This window comes from Alosa alosa, chromosome 14 (genome assembly GCF_017589495.1).
Source record: "Alosa alosa isolate M-15738 ecotype Scorff River chromosome 14, AALO_Geno_1.1, whole genome shotgun sequence".
Classification (NCBI taxonomy): Eukaryota; Metazoa; Chordata; class Actinopteri; order Clupeiformes; family Clupeidae; genus Alosa; species Alosa alosa.
The window spans coordinates 26743837-26759126 of NC_063202.1; the positions used below are offsets into that span (position 1 = coordinate 26743837).

At 46.5% G+C, this 15290-nt stretch overlaps 1 long non-coding RNA gene across 1 annotated transcript in view; it reads left to right on the plus strand.

Moving 5' to 3' along the window:
- LOC125307292 overlaps nt 1-15290 on the plus strand; it is a 34054-nt gene that overhangs the window by 721 nt on the left and 18043 nt on the right. The gene's annotated exons all lie outside the window — the stretch shown is intronic.

Genomic DNA, 15290 nt, shown 5'->3' on the forward strand with positions numbered 1-15290 from the left:
GATCCCAGGGTGGCGCGCCAACGGGGGAGAGGGGACAGACTTGATGGGATTGCAGAAATCTATGAGGGCCATGATGAATGCCTGAAATAGGTTTGTCGCGATCCTGATAAGCCATTTGTTTTCATTAGGCTGATGGTAGCCTTAGTCCATGGGGTCCGTGGAGGTGTGGTATGGGGCTGGTGGGTGGAGGTTGGGTTGGAGAGACAGAGAGCTGTCTCTCCACGAGCTTGAGGTGCGTCCTCTGAACGCGTAGGGCCAGGCTGGCTCCAGGAGGCTCGGTCGGCGAGCCCTATATAGCTGGTATCAGAACCAGACAGGCCTTCTCAGAGATAGCCCCAGCCCCATGCACCGGTGAAATATCAGTCACTGGCTGTCGCCGCTTTGCTCTCGTTGGTGCATGTCCATTAAATATTGATGACGCCTTATCTTCAGGCATGATGGGGGGGGGGGGGGTGGAGGTGGGGAGGAAAATAAAGGGGAGGGGAGGTTGATGTGGTCATGAGTTGCACCTCCCCAGATTCATGCTCTGCTGCTCAGTTACAATGCAGATAGTGGCTCCGTGTGCAGGGGATGGAGTGGATCGGAGGGATCTGGGTCTGGGCTGGATCCGGCCCAGAGGCGGCTGCCGCCAGAGCCACGTCCGTTCGGAAGGCCCGTCGTATTTTTTGTGGTACTTACCATTGGTGTGTAATGGAAAAGATGCAGACTGCACTGCACAGGCAGAGATATTTGTGTTGTTTATTTTGTGTGTGTGTGCTTCGGGGTGGTGTGCAAATGTGAGGGGGATAGAAGGTCACATGATTTGAGCTTTGTGTTGAGCTGCAGGGCAGATATGTGAGCCGTCGCCCAGCTCAGTGGGGTAACACACACGCGTGCGCAGGTGGCACTCAGGCTCTACAGCTGCACTCCGGCTGTGTGTGTGTGTGTGTGTGTGTGTGTGTGTGTGTGGCAGAGAGAGAGAGAGTGAGTATGTATGCCAATGATGCTGCTTCAGTCTACATTGAGGGGAGATGTGTCGACACACAGCCCACAGAAAGCGAGGGAAAGCCCCAAACCACGTCTCCTCTGCGCGGAGCCTGCAGCCACCCTGTGCGAGGCCTAGCGGAGGCTGTACCCCGGAGTCAAACGAGGCTGTGACAGGAGCTTCTGTCACCACACGAACGTCCCCTGCAGCGATGGGAAATAATCCTAGAGAGAGGGAAGACACAGATTGAGCCTCTGGCACTCTAAGAGCAAATGGTGGAACCACTCTGATGTGTGTGTGTGTGTGTGTGTGTGTGTGTGTGTGTGTGTGTGTGTGTGTGTGTGTGTGTGTGTGTGTGTGTGTGTGTACTGTATGTGTGTGTGTCTCTCTTTCTGTGTGTCTGTGTCTCTCTTTCTGTGTGTGTGTGTGTGTCTCTCTTTCTGTGTGTCTGTGTCTCTCTTTCTGTGTGTGTTTGTGTGTGTGTGTGTGTGTTTGTGTGTAAGTGTGTGATTAAATGGCAATTACCTGTGTTTCAGTGTTTATGGGTTCTTTTGTATGAATGTGTGTTTGTGTTTGTGTGTGTGTGTGTGTGTGTGTGTGTGTGTGTGTGTGTGTGTGTGTACATGTCTGCCTCTGGGTTATTGGGAGAAGGGGTGTGTGTGAGGAGGGGTGCTTGTAGATGCACTGGGCATTTTGGATAGGCGATCCGCACGGCTACAGGACTCCATGGCCTGGCTCGGGCTTCCAGGCCCTCCATAATTGGGAGCCTTCACTATTGATTAGGAGATTAGGCCTGAGCGCACATGGCTCCCATACTGGAATGCGCACAGTGGGCAGGAGCCGGTGGGGCGGGAGCAGACAGCTGATTGGCCGGATGGTAGTGATAGGTTGTGAGGGGGCATGGAAGAGCTACATATGTAACATGGCCTCATGAGTTGTTCCAAAATGGCCGATGCACTGTGATGGGAGAGACAATCCTTTGATATCCATTCTGAGGTACACAGATGAGAGTGGTTAATGGTGACTTAAAAATATAGTTAAATTAAGTATATCTTGATCTAGGTTGTTGACCATTAAGCTGAGGGAGTGAACAGGCTGTGCTTTAGAAACAATGTCTGAACTGGTCGACTTAGGACACAATGGGTTAACTGGCCTAGCCATGACAGAATAAAAGCAGGCAAAATCAATAGGAGGAAAAATAGGAAAATGACATGCCTCTCCAGTTGGGAGATCTAATCTCCAATATCCATTTACAACACCAGGACTCGCTTTAGCAATTACAGGCCATCTCCACTGGCAGCTCCTCTTTTAGATCGCTGTAGAAAGGGCTCTAAAACACATTCAATAAAGACTGTGTTTGTTTTATTACGGAGAAATATTTAAAGTAGGGCTCATGTTGAAATCTGTGCATCGATGTGTAGTCAAATATGTGAGTATTCTTTTCTTTCAGCTGAGCCAAATGGAATCTTAACAAACTCAAAAAAATAAATGTGCCCCAATTACTGCTAATTCTTTTATTATTTCTAATTTCCCATTCTCTTCTGCGATTAGTTCCTTTTTTGCTTCCTGATATTAAAGTCAAATATTTCTGTCTGCAAGGTTAGGCGGTCACATTAATAAACATTGACATGCATGCATTGAAAACCATGGCACATTCCAATCCAAGAATTTTGGACTCACTTTTCATTTTTTTTCCCCTGCCTTTCTCTTTCCTCTCCTCTCTCTTCTTCTCTCTTCTCTCTTCTTCGTCTTCTCCCTCTTAAGGAGCGCTTTGTAGTCTTGCCGTCGCTCCTTATCTATGCTGGCACGAAGCACTTGCCTCTGTCACTGTCCTCATGTTCAGAGCGGACTCCCGCCTTTGTGCTCCCTAATGAACTTTGACCAAAATTAGACATACTTTTCAACTTTTAAACCGGAGCCCCCCCCCCTTGAATGGCTCCTTTGTTGCCACGGCAGCGCGGCACTGGGCGGATGAAGGAATGCCGAGCTCCTCTCTCGCAGACATGTGGAATTTGGGCCTCAGCCCTGGGAGAATGGGCCCAGAACCCCCCTCAGGCACTCTGGATGGGCACGGGCATTCTCACAGAGCCACTGAGCTGCCTGCCTGCCTGCCTGCCCACCACACAGACCCTCTGGACACGATCCTCCACATCGCCCCCCCCCCCCCCCACAACTCTCTCTATCTCTCTCTCTCTCTCTTCCCTTTCTTTTTGCTCTCTTCCATTCTGTCTTTCTCCCTCCCCATCTTTCTTTCTCCTGGGCTGTCTCACTGTCTCTGTTTGTGTCGGTGTTTTTTTTTTTTTGTCCCAGTGTTTACTTCTGTCTACTCCACTGGTCTCCTGCAGCGGGTCTGTATTGCTACCTGCCTGTCGTCTTTCCCCACCTCTCCATCATGCCGTCTGTCTTCATCCAACATAACGTAGCATCTCTGTCTCTGTGCTTGTCAGTCTCTTTACCTTACCCCCTCGCCACAATTTCTACCCCCTGAGTTTTTTTACCTTCTCGTTTTCTCCCCCTCTCCTCCTCCCTCCCTCTCTCCCCCTCCCTCCCTCTCTCCCTCTCCTCCTCTCTCCCTCTCTCTCTCTCTCCCTCTCTTTCTCCCTCATTCTGGAGCCGAGCAGCAGTGGTGCGGTGGGCTAGTGAGAGGGGCAGGATTATAAATCAAGGTAAACGGGGCCTGTTTAACCCCTGCTATGATGTCGTCACCAGCAGAGCGCACATGCTGTTTTACGCCTCTCCCCTCGCCTAATTTGCGCCGCCTCGTCACGGCTCTCTCTCTCCGAGCTGCCGCCACTGCTGCCGCTGCCGTGGGGCTGCCGTGCCGTGCCGTGCCATGCCGCGCCGCGCCTGTTCCGGGCCCGGTAAAGAGAATCGGTGTACACTGTCATGCTCCTCATCTCCCCGCAGCTCCCTGAGCATCTCAGCTGTGCCTGTTAGCAGAGGTGGAAGGGGAACAAAGACTGGAAGGCTTAATCAGGACCGTGCACATGTGGGTGTGTTTCCCAGTACGCCTCAATTTGTTTTAATGAGTGCACATATTTAAAAATATACAGATATAGAGGCTAATGTCTGTTGCTGTTTTGATAGAGATGGATTTTTTTTTTTGGTGGTGTAAACCAATGAAAATAGACTGTGGAGACAAACAGCTGAGGAAAGGGGTAGAAATGTGATACGGAGAAATGGGTTGAGGAAAGGAGGGAGACAGAGGAGGAGGAATGGAGAAAGAGATAGAGCCAGGGAGAGATAAGAAGAAAAAGGAGGGGAAAAAAACACAGTGAGTGGGTCACGCGACGCTCTCCCCTTTGCACTGTGTCGTCGCCCACATTCTGCTAGTTTAAATGAAAAATTAACTCAATTAAGCCCAATGATGAATGGAAGCGACAGTGACAGTTGGAGAGCAGCATCATGTGTGGTGACTGATGTGTGTTGGGGAGGAGAAGGCTGAGCCCGGAGGTCATTGACATTTAAAACCCCGAAGACCCCGCTGCCCTGCAGTCAGATTCACAGCATGCATCACACACACACACACACACACACACACACACACACACACACACACACACACATACACAGACACAGACACACACAGTTGTTGAGACTACTGTGCTCTTGGGGTAATTTTGACACCTACTGATGGTACAAATGTTTATGTGATGTGTGCTTCTGTGCAAGCTTAAAGGTTATGCATCACAGTAATTGCTGTTAAAAATGTTTTGTTTTAAGAATGCATCTCAGTGTATTGAAGTGAAAGCATGTTGTATGATGCAATATGTAATGCAAAGCTATAGGTTACCAGATGTAAATGTAATACAATGAGGGGTTTCATTGTAAGGATGTATGCCAATTAGTATGCCTCTTAATGGCATCCTGGGTGTGAAACCGTGATCCTTGTCCTCACTGGATAGACTCTAGATCGGCTCATGCTGTCTGTCTAGGACAACAGCTTGCTAATAGTATTAAAGAGTATTAGAGTGACAATAATTAATCATTGTAATGATGTGGCTTTTTGAAATGGGCATACCTGGATTTAGCATAGGAACAGCTGGGGCTTGATGTGATGCTAAGACAGGTGTGTCCCTGTGTGCCCCTAGCAGCAGACAAAACCCCCCACCCCCCCTCAACACACTCTCTCTCACACACACACACACACACACACACACACACACACACACACACACACACACACACACTGCGACTGCAGTGACACTTAGAATGGCTCAGGGGTGCTAAGCAGACATGAGAAATGTCACATCTCTTATCTTGGTTTTATCACACCATCTGATATCATTAGTGATATCACTTGCATATTTTATTGAGTCACAGAGTGCGTACAGTATGCAACTAGCGGAAAGTTGTGAACGCCTGTATCTATTCGACATGAACTACCTGTTTGCTCATTTAGTCATCTTTGCCGGCCACTATTCACAGTAATGTTCTACCACAAAGTAATTAGATGCTCTCTCAATGAGCGTAGATATATTTCTCATGAGTGTTTGTGATTGACTACATTTGTCTTACTGAGTCTGTGTGTGTGTGTGTGTGTGTGTGTGTGCCTTCTTCCCTGGCTGTCCCTCCTTCCTCTGTATTTGTATATATATGTGTGTGCTTGTGTGTGTGTGTGTGTGTGTGTGTTTATGGATGAGACAGACATTGACACACACAGACAGACAGAGAGAGAGAGACTCCCAGCATTTGTGTCTGGCTTAGGGGCAGAGCTGCCAGCCATCCTGAGCGGTGTGGTGTGGTGTGGTGTGGTGCGGTGCGGTGCGGTGTGATGGCACTCCCGCGGTGGCAGGCAGGCAAGCAGCGGCTGTGGAGCTGTGGCTGCAGCCAGGGCCAGGGGCACCACTCGCTCTCCCTCTTTCTCTCTCGGCCGTGATGAATGGGCCTATCGCCGGTTTAAATTATTTCCTACAGATCTCATTTAGGCCCTTGAAGAAGAGATCCAGCCTGTTTATTCATTTCACATTTGCACCCGGCTTCAATATCTTTGTCTATGCCTGCAAAGAATTTTCTCCACCCCGGTCCACCCCTCCCTACCCCTCACCCCCCACCCCCCCACCCCCTAGAAAAAGAGGGGAAAAAGCAATTTGCGCAATGTACATAAAATGATGCTCTCACAGTTTTGATAACCTGCATAAATTATAAAGCGTAATTAAATATTATACCCTGTGTGTCGCCAAGGAGAAAGAGAGAATGAGAGAGGAAAGGGAGACAGATAGACAGAGGAGACAGATAGAGGGAAAGAAGAGAAGAAAAGGAGAGAGAGAGAAGGAGGGAGAGGGAGAGCAGGAGGGAGCACCGTACAGTCCTTGGATTCCTCTGGATCTCATAATTGTTTTTATTGATTCTTTCTTAAGGTGAAATGGTTTAAAGATAACAATAGCAGGGGAGGTAAGAGTAGATATGGGGAGCAGACAGCCAGGGCTTTTGTTTCAAGCACATAAATCAACGGGGCTTTTGGCATTGTGAAATTGCCTCAGAGGTGGCCCATATATTTAAATGGAATATTAAAAATTTAAATTGTTCGGCACATGGAGGCGTGGAAGCGTCTCTGGCGAGAGCGTGATTGACCCAAAAATATATTTAAATTACCACAGCTAAACAGCATCTGCTCCTGACTGGGAGGGTGTGTGTGTGCGTGTGTGAGCGTGCATGTGTGATTGTGTGTGGCACGCGTGTGTTTTCTGTCAAAGAGTGTATATTTGTGTGTATTTGGCTTTTTGCAAATTCTGTTTGAGTGTTCATTTGTGTGGATGTATGTTTTTATGTATGAATGAGAGACTGTGTATGAATATGTTTATATATATATATATATATATATGTGTGTGTGTGTATGTGACTGTGTGTGTGTATGCGTGTGTGTGTGTGTGTGTATGCATGCGTGTGTGTGTGTGTGTGTTTGTGTGTGTATGCGTGTGTGTGTGTGTGTGTGTATGTATGAGCATGTGTGAGGGTGTGAATTGGGGCCTCGCTGGCTGGCGACCATACCAAGAGGCCGGCAGCTGATTTGAGGAGGGGAATTGATGCGAGATTGTTGTCTCACTGATACTGTGCGTGCTGCCCACCCCCCGCACGCCATTTAATGGCCCCAACCAAAGGAGATGACGTGTGTCTGGTCTCGTCTTGTCTCGGCAGCAGTGTTGTGTGACACAGGGGTGGCGGTGTGGGGGTTCGGTGGTGTGGGGGTGCGGGCACGGGTGGGCTCCCGTTCTGTTCTCCCCCGGAGGGAGCTGCTGGAAGCCGCGCGGCGGAAGGGCTTCCCATCAGGCCTCACACTACTCACACGCCTGGCCGTGTGGGCGCGCTCTTCTAAAGCACAAACACACGTCACCCGCTTTGTGTGTGTGTGTGTGCGTGTGTGTGTGTGTCAGTGGGTGACTGTGGGCGACGGAGTGTATGTGCACTAGAATGGTTGTGGATGTGAGTCACTTGTGGGTAATATGGTGGAGTGTAGCGGTGCCAGTGAGTCGTTTCTGTGGGGGTGTGTGTTCAATCATCGACAACAACCACCAGCTCCTGAGAGGGCTTGAACTTTGTGTAGTACTGACCTAGATCTCCAGAGTCTTCATGCCGACATGAGGGATGTCTTCATGCTGTTTTGCATCGTGCGCTATACTGTACCAAAGATAAGCAAAAGCTCCCAGTTTATATTGCAATGGAGTTTACATTTTCACTACTAATGTTAGTTTTGTGTAGGTCTATTTAGGGGAATAAAAAAGTGAAACATTTTGAAGTCAATATGAGCATGAATGATTAATGTGATGTTCTGTACTTTTCTTGTAGTACATCCGAGTTGAAGTGCAACTTAAAGTTCTCATCTGCTACATTTCTAAATTCAAACATTCTGAGGCATCATCTCTGAAATGAAGTAGGGAAGTGTATAAATAGCAACAAGCATGACAACATCACAGCAAACTCCTGCTTCCTTTATCACACTGAACTTAAACATCTGATACACATGACACATACACCAATGTTGTTTTTCTTACAATACAGCTCACTTAGTGGGTGATATTTACCATACTTGATTAAACCATCTAACATATGGTTTATCTTTAGGCTGCAGTTAGAAATCTTCTTTGTTAGAAATCACTGGCAGTGTTGTCACAGTGTATTGTCATATACAGTATTTGTACATATCTTCTATATTCTCCGGTTTGAGTGCTCATTTCATATCCAGGTTTGAGTATTTGTTATTGTTTGCTTTGGGTATCCTCTCCCAGTGTCTCTGTCATCTCTCACTAGGTTTGCGTTATTTCGGCGCTGGTTTTGTGTTCTAGGCCACGGCGCAGATTGAGTGAGCCGCGGCACAAGACATTAAAGAAGGTGACGGGCACCAAGATGGATGGATTGGGCTGGGAGTTTCATTAACTATGCTTAAAAAAAGGTGGCCCTCGGTGCTCTCGCAGCACAGCAAGCCCTTCTGGCGCTGGAGAGAATCTCCTGTCTTCTGCCTGTGTGTTTATTCAAATTTTACAGACGGGGGTACTTTTTCCAGTTCAGCACCTCAAAACAGTTCTGCGAGGGAAAACGCATTATGCCTGCGTTATTATGCAATTCATCACCAATAATAGATTTGTTTACGGGGACCCGACGCAGGCAGCTCTCTGCACTGCTTTTTTCTAAAATAATAATAATAATACTAATAATCATAAGAGCTCGGCAAAAAGCCCAGCGTTGCTTTCACAGAGCCCTGCACTTTGAGTGGAGACGAGAGCTTAGATAAAGTCTCGAATGCCGTTTTGTTTTTAAAACAGCCTGTAATGTCTTAGGGGATCTCTGTGAAACCAGGTGGGTGTTCGGCTCAGTTCACTTCACCACAGAAACACACACACACACACACACTCAAGTACACACATACACACATACACACTCAAGCACACACATACACACATACACACTCAAGCACACACACACATTTGCACGTTCACACACACCAAGCTCCACTGAGATGTCTCTAGCGGTGATATGAATCTCTTAAAACCCTCCCTTGGTCTTTTGTTTCTGCTGAATAAATCAGCACGTTAGCCTGACTTTAGCAGTTTAGTGCTGGGTAATTTCTGCACGCCCTCCCTCAACCACCATCCGCACTCCCCCCCTCACACATACTCCCCACCCCACACTCTTGGGAGGCCTTAAATGAGTTCTCAAGCTGCCGTTGAACATAGCATAGCGTGTTTAAAAGATCACAGGGCGATTAGCTTCTCTGCGGCGCTCGTGTCTACGAGCGCTGGGCTGTGCCTGTTAAAGAGTCTCTTTCTCCCCTCACTTCATCCCTCAAATCCTGGAGAGCTCTTACAGCATGGACACCATAGCTTTGCTCCGGGGGGGTTGCAGGCCTGCCCTCTTGAGAGAGAGAGAGAGAGAGAGAGAGAGAAGACAGTGAGTTAAAGCAGCCTGCTCCAGCCCCCTTCCTCCCCTGTTAGCGGTGGTGTAGTGATTGCCCTCGCCTGCTCTGTCAACTCTGACCAGCCCGCAGTGACATAATCGGGGATGACAAGCTCATCAACTGTCTGCTCTACCTGGTGCACACAAACACACACAGATAAAGGAGCGCACATGCACGGATACATTCACAAAGACACCTGTCTTGCATATGATGGGCTCCATCACCTGCTGTAGAGAGGATTGCAGAGTGATGTGATATTATGATGATGTGGTGGTGTATAATACCAGGGGACTGTTGTTCTGGTCAGTTCACCTTGAACAATGCTGATAGTGTTATGGTCACACAGGGCTACGTCTAAAGCAGTGGTTTTGAGTATACAAGGATTAAAGTTCTCCGTCATAGGACGGATTTCCGTCAATTTGATTTTAGAAATGTCATATTTGAGATATGCAGATCCGATGAGAAAAAAAATAGGAGGGGGGGGGCTATCACCTTTGCTTTTCCAAAGAACACATACGGAGGATTATAACGGTCTAAAAGTTGGATTATAGTGACACATTAGAGACAGCTGATGACAGCAAATTTTCACAATTTGCGACGGAAGGTTTTGACTGAGCGTGTTAGCATAAAAAAAAATAATATCACTGTCATCATCGCGAACTGTTGAGTAAGGGGGTCAGTTTGTGACGCACAGACAGCCTTGTAGCCTATTTTGCTTAGGCCTCACTTTTAACGACAGTAGGTTGTGAGTGTATGTTGACAAAAAATAACCATACAATTAAAATAGTCAACTTAAAACTTTGCTATAAAATATTATTCATTTATAGCACAAAACCATCACCAGTAGGCCTACCAGAACCTCACATATTAGCGTCATGATTTGTGTGCGTCTATTTGGCAAGGCCACTAGCTGTCATGGATGCGGTGTTGCTAAAGGAAGGCAGGTGTCAAAAGTAAAAAAAATAAATGGAGATGGGCAGCTGTTGGAAACGGGGGAGAACTAACAACCCATGGTGTAAAAAAAAAGAAATTAAAGCGCCGGGGGTTTGCTTTTCTTGGCGGTTAAGCTGCAAGAAAATTGTTTATGGATGCAATAGGAAAAAGTTTTATGCGCCACCAATCAGAAGACCGCCATAAGGTTAACGTTAGGTGCACTTCAGGACATCTTCCCTACCTGGTGCAACTAGCCACCCACGACAGAGGTAGGCTATGTTTATCTATGGCTGACCGTTTTTACGTTTAGGCTACGCATGTTCTTTTATGGCATAACCGCGACCTGTCCCTCACCATATCGCCAACCCTTTTGTCTACCTTATACAATCTGTTGCTGAAGAAAAAGCACCGTCTCCAGATTATCGTTATCAAATGCGCCTCCTGCATGAGCACAGTATTGCTGCTCATTGGAAAACTGAGTTGTCTGTAAAACTCAAAATTACCATGTTTTCATTAAATGCGGATGAGGCAACAAATGGAAATATGAGCGATATCTAGAATGTTCTGATTAAGTTACTTTGATGAGGAAATGGGAAGTCTTGCAAACTTGATTTTATAGATTTTACTTGGTGTAGAATTGCATATTAACAAGAAAAAAATCTCCCCTTTAAACACTTTTGGCCTGAAGTAATTAAATAAAAGTGTGTTAAAGCCTTTCTACAATATTGCTGCAGTAGAAAAGAACAGCAATGGCTAATCAGCAATGGTCAGGGATGGTACTAAAATATATTTTTGTTCATCAGGAAAACTCAATCTCAATCAAGAACATTCTCAATTCGCCTTATTCACATGGTGGCCATTGGCGGCTAAAACGAGGCTACAGGGTACACAAACCATAGGATTGTTATGTTCTATGCATTCACCTGTAGGTGGCATTAATTTTTATAGTAAGTGTACCCTGTAGCCTCGTTTTGGTTTAAACAATGGCCCCGTGTGAATAAAGGCGAATACTCCCTTTACTTTGCTGTTTGCATCTTTTGTACATTAAAACCAATAGGTGTGACCACCCAAAGGGTGCTATCTCTATAGGTAGATATGAACAACGTATGACTTATGGCCTGAAAAAAGTTCAGTCAAACAATTTTTTTTCACTTTAATCCCTGAGTATACAGTATGAATGGCTATATTTGTTGTACCTGGACACTGGATGTTGTGATGTTTGTGAGAAACACACAATCTACACAAATGTCCACACAGTTTTTCACACAGTTCAGTTGACAAACAGTGAGAAAAAGCAGAATGTAAAAATTTCAAGGAAATTTCATTTACTTTTGTTGGTTACTTTTTTCACATGTCCATGTCATAGTACGTTTTTGAATGAATTTATTATGACTAAAGCAATAGTCTAATGATTTTTTTTTTTTTATTACTGATACCATGCCATAGTTTGTCATAACACAAACTCTAAAGTTTGTGTGTTGCGAAGGCCATTAGTAGTCTTTTTTAATACTGCTGAAAGGTACATTCAGTTTACATACAATGACATAACACCTATTAATACTGTAAAATCCTTCCTGTGTGTGTGTTGGGCTAAGCCTGTGCGGTGTGCATTTTTGTATTGTAGAGCCTCTGGTTCTCTCTGGCTCTCAGCAGGCTTCCCAGCTGCACACCTGGCCAGATTAACGTGGAGGCATGGTACCTGAGGCAGGGACCTCACATGTGCTGAGATGATATGATGGGGATGATTACGGGGAACAGGTGTACCTGGCCATGTGTCCGTCTATCTGTCTGTCTTTTCGTCGAGGTACGCGCCGACCATATGTGGCCAGGTGTGGTTAACACCCCCACCTGTGCCATGTACGACTATAATCAATTTAACAGGATAGATTAATGATCAAATGTTCAAATCATGATTGCTTATCGACTTAAGCTAATCTCTTAATGCTACCGGTCTCCTCATGCTGTTGTGGCAATCATATTTTCCTGTTTTTTTGTATCCTTCCTGTTGAGTGTGTGTGTGTGTGTGTGAGAGACTATGTATGTGTGTGTGAGTATATTTATATGTGTGTGTGTGTGTGTGTGTGTGTGTGAGAGAGAGACTATGTTTGTGCTTGCGAGTGTATTTATGTGCCCCTTATTATCTGCCCAGCAAAAGTGTTTGAAGTGCCATCAGAGAGAGATGCCATAGTATATACTGTAACCTGAGTTCCGTAAGTGTCTCTGTGATTTGCATGAAATGCAAAGCAGATGTCAGTAATCCTCATGAATGTAAAAGCAGCTCATTGACTCTTAACTGTTTTGTTAGCAGTGGTGGCAAGAAGGACTATGAATACCACATTGATGTAGCTATCACCTTGCATTTGGACTTGAGGAATATGCCTGTGAATAATGTGCATGTGGATGTGTGCCCATGTGTGCGACTGCGTCAAGCTCGAGGTGAAATGGGGGAAAAAGCAAATCTCTTTTAGGCATTATCAAGTGTCTCCCTTTAGAAATCCAACACGCCTTTCAATATTGAGAGTAAAAAGAACATGTTCAAGACTTTCTCCTGCCTGCTGGAATTAGTCAAAAGACCATTTTTAGTAATAAATTATGCATTGAAACAAAGAGATAGTCTCTTTTTTTGTTCTCTGCACATGGGCCCCGGCGAATGCCTTTAAAAATCTTTAAAATTGTCCATTCAACTCAAACTTACTGAGTGTAGCAAAAATGTCAAAGACATAAAGTCGGCGAAGATTGAATAAAATAATGCAGGGAGACAGATTAGTCATGCAGAGAGCCCGCACGGTCCTTTCAGCCGAGCACAATACCACTTTTTATAAGCGCTCTATCTCCACAAAAGGCTGCGTTCAATATATCGAGGATGATACATGGTCAGACGTGTAATCTCCCTTTGATTCCCTGCACTCATTCATCCCGGAACCTTTTCAGGACTGACACTGATGAGCTACAGGGCCCTGTCGGCTCCCCATGTTCACCACCACCCTGCCTCCGCCGCGGCCGGCCTCTCATCCGTCCATCCGTCTGCCCGTTTGTCTGTCCGTCTGACCGTCCTGTGTCAGCCTGAGTTCATCATGCCTAATGCTGCTCTGCTGTAATGTCTTACACACACAGACACACACACACACACACATAGATACACACATGTACACGTACGATATGCTCTGTGCGTGGGGAAGTTAGCATGCGCCATTTGGGTCAGATGGGGGTTGGCGGTGGCCGTGTTCATCAGTCGCCATGCGCTAACGACGTGGCATTCTGGCAGGCCACCGACTGACAGGATTGACGACGGCGCTGGTGAAGACACACACGAGCACGCGTGCGGCGCTTCCGTCTGACGTTGACGGAGCGCCACCGTGTCAGCCGAGGGTGAAAGCGCGTGATTGGGCTGGGGACCCCGGCGAGACATGGCGTCTGTCACTGGTTAAGATTTGAGGGGAACGCTCGACACAGACCCTCATGCATCATCTCATGCTGGACTGCCCTCTGATTGTCTGTGTGTGTGTGTGTGTGTGTGTGTGTGCGTGTGCGTGTGTGTGTGTTTGCGTGTTGGGAGGGGGTGGGAAAGCCAAGATGAGAGTTGACAAGTGTTGTGACTACTGTGCGTGGTCAGACATGGGCAGGGAGATGTTGTATAATGTTACTTACGACAAGATGTTGTACAAATATCTATGTATGTATCTATGAGTGCTTATTAGTCAGACAGGGCTTAGTGCATTATAATTTAGTGTGCTCTCAATGAGACACTTCGTGTGTGTCTGTGTGTGTGTGTGTGTGTGCGTGTGCATGTTGTCCTCGTGTATCATAGCAGCAAGGAGTGATTTGTGTGTGTGTGTGTGTGTGTGTGTGTGTGTGTGTGTGGGGAAAGAGATGAATCAGTATCCCTGGGAGATAGTGTGCTGCATTACTGACGGGCTTGTGCACCACTTAACCTAATCTAGCATATGATTATGAGCCCCAGTCAGGGGCGTCTCCCTCTCACGCTTCAGTGCCAGCCTGCCTATGCCCGCCGGGCGTGGCATAGGACAACCCCCCAACTACTCACACACACACGTCACTGTCACACACTCAAGCAGCTCCTCCCCGCTCCTCAACCCTCAGTCACCTCCCAAAAATAAACATCCCCTCCTCGTGCGCAAACGTCTTCTGCCTTACCTGAGGACAGTGAATGATGTGCACTAAATATTATGACTGCCTCATGTCCTGGGATAATTGATTTCCCCCTCCCTGTATACACACATATACACACACACACACAGGTTCACACATACACACAAGTGTGCACACACAACCATTTACTTCCTCCGAGCTGTTCATTTTACAAATTCTATAACCTTTTAGAAATTCTTTCTGTGGAGAAGATTGCTGCCTGGCCTCAGATTCATTATGGTGATTGAATCCTCTTCAATAGAAAACTGTTTAAAGAGTGAGGGAGAGAGAGAAAGGGAGAGAGAGAGGGAGAGAGAGAGAGAGACATCTTCAGCGCCTGAGACTGAAGGCAACATGGGTTAAAAGCTTGTCTGGCTGGCATAATTCACTGCTGCTGAGCCAAACAATCACATCGCATTGTGACCTTCATATGATACAAAAAAGAGGAGGCCGTAAAAAAGCCTCCTGTCTCCCCCCTCCTTTTCTCTCTCCCTCTCTCCTTCCCTCCATCATTTCTAGCCCTCCCCTTCGTCTTCCACCATTTTTGGTCTGTGGAGCGCATCACAGCCTGTATCCAATAACGAATTAAATATCTAATTATTAACACTGCAGAAAGGGGTGCACATTGTGGAATAAGCCCCTTGCTCTAATCATTGAGTTGAAAAAGCAGCCTTGTTTACAATGGGAGATGATGTACATATATAATTTCTCCCTCTCCCTCACTCTCCTTCCCTTGCCCCTTTTTACTCGCGTAGCACCTGGACCTACACTATTCATCATGCCGATGACTCCGAACATGAATTAGTTTTCTTTTTTTATGTGCGAGATGAGAGGGCCAGATGGTATAAAATA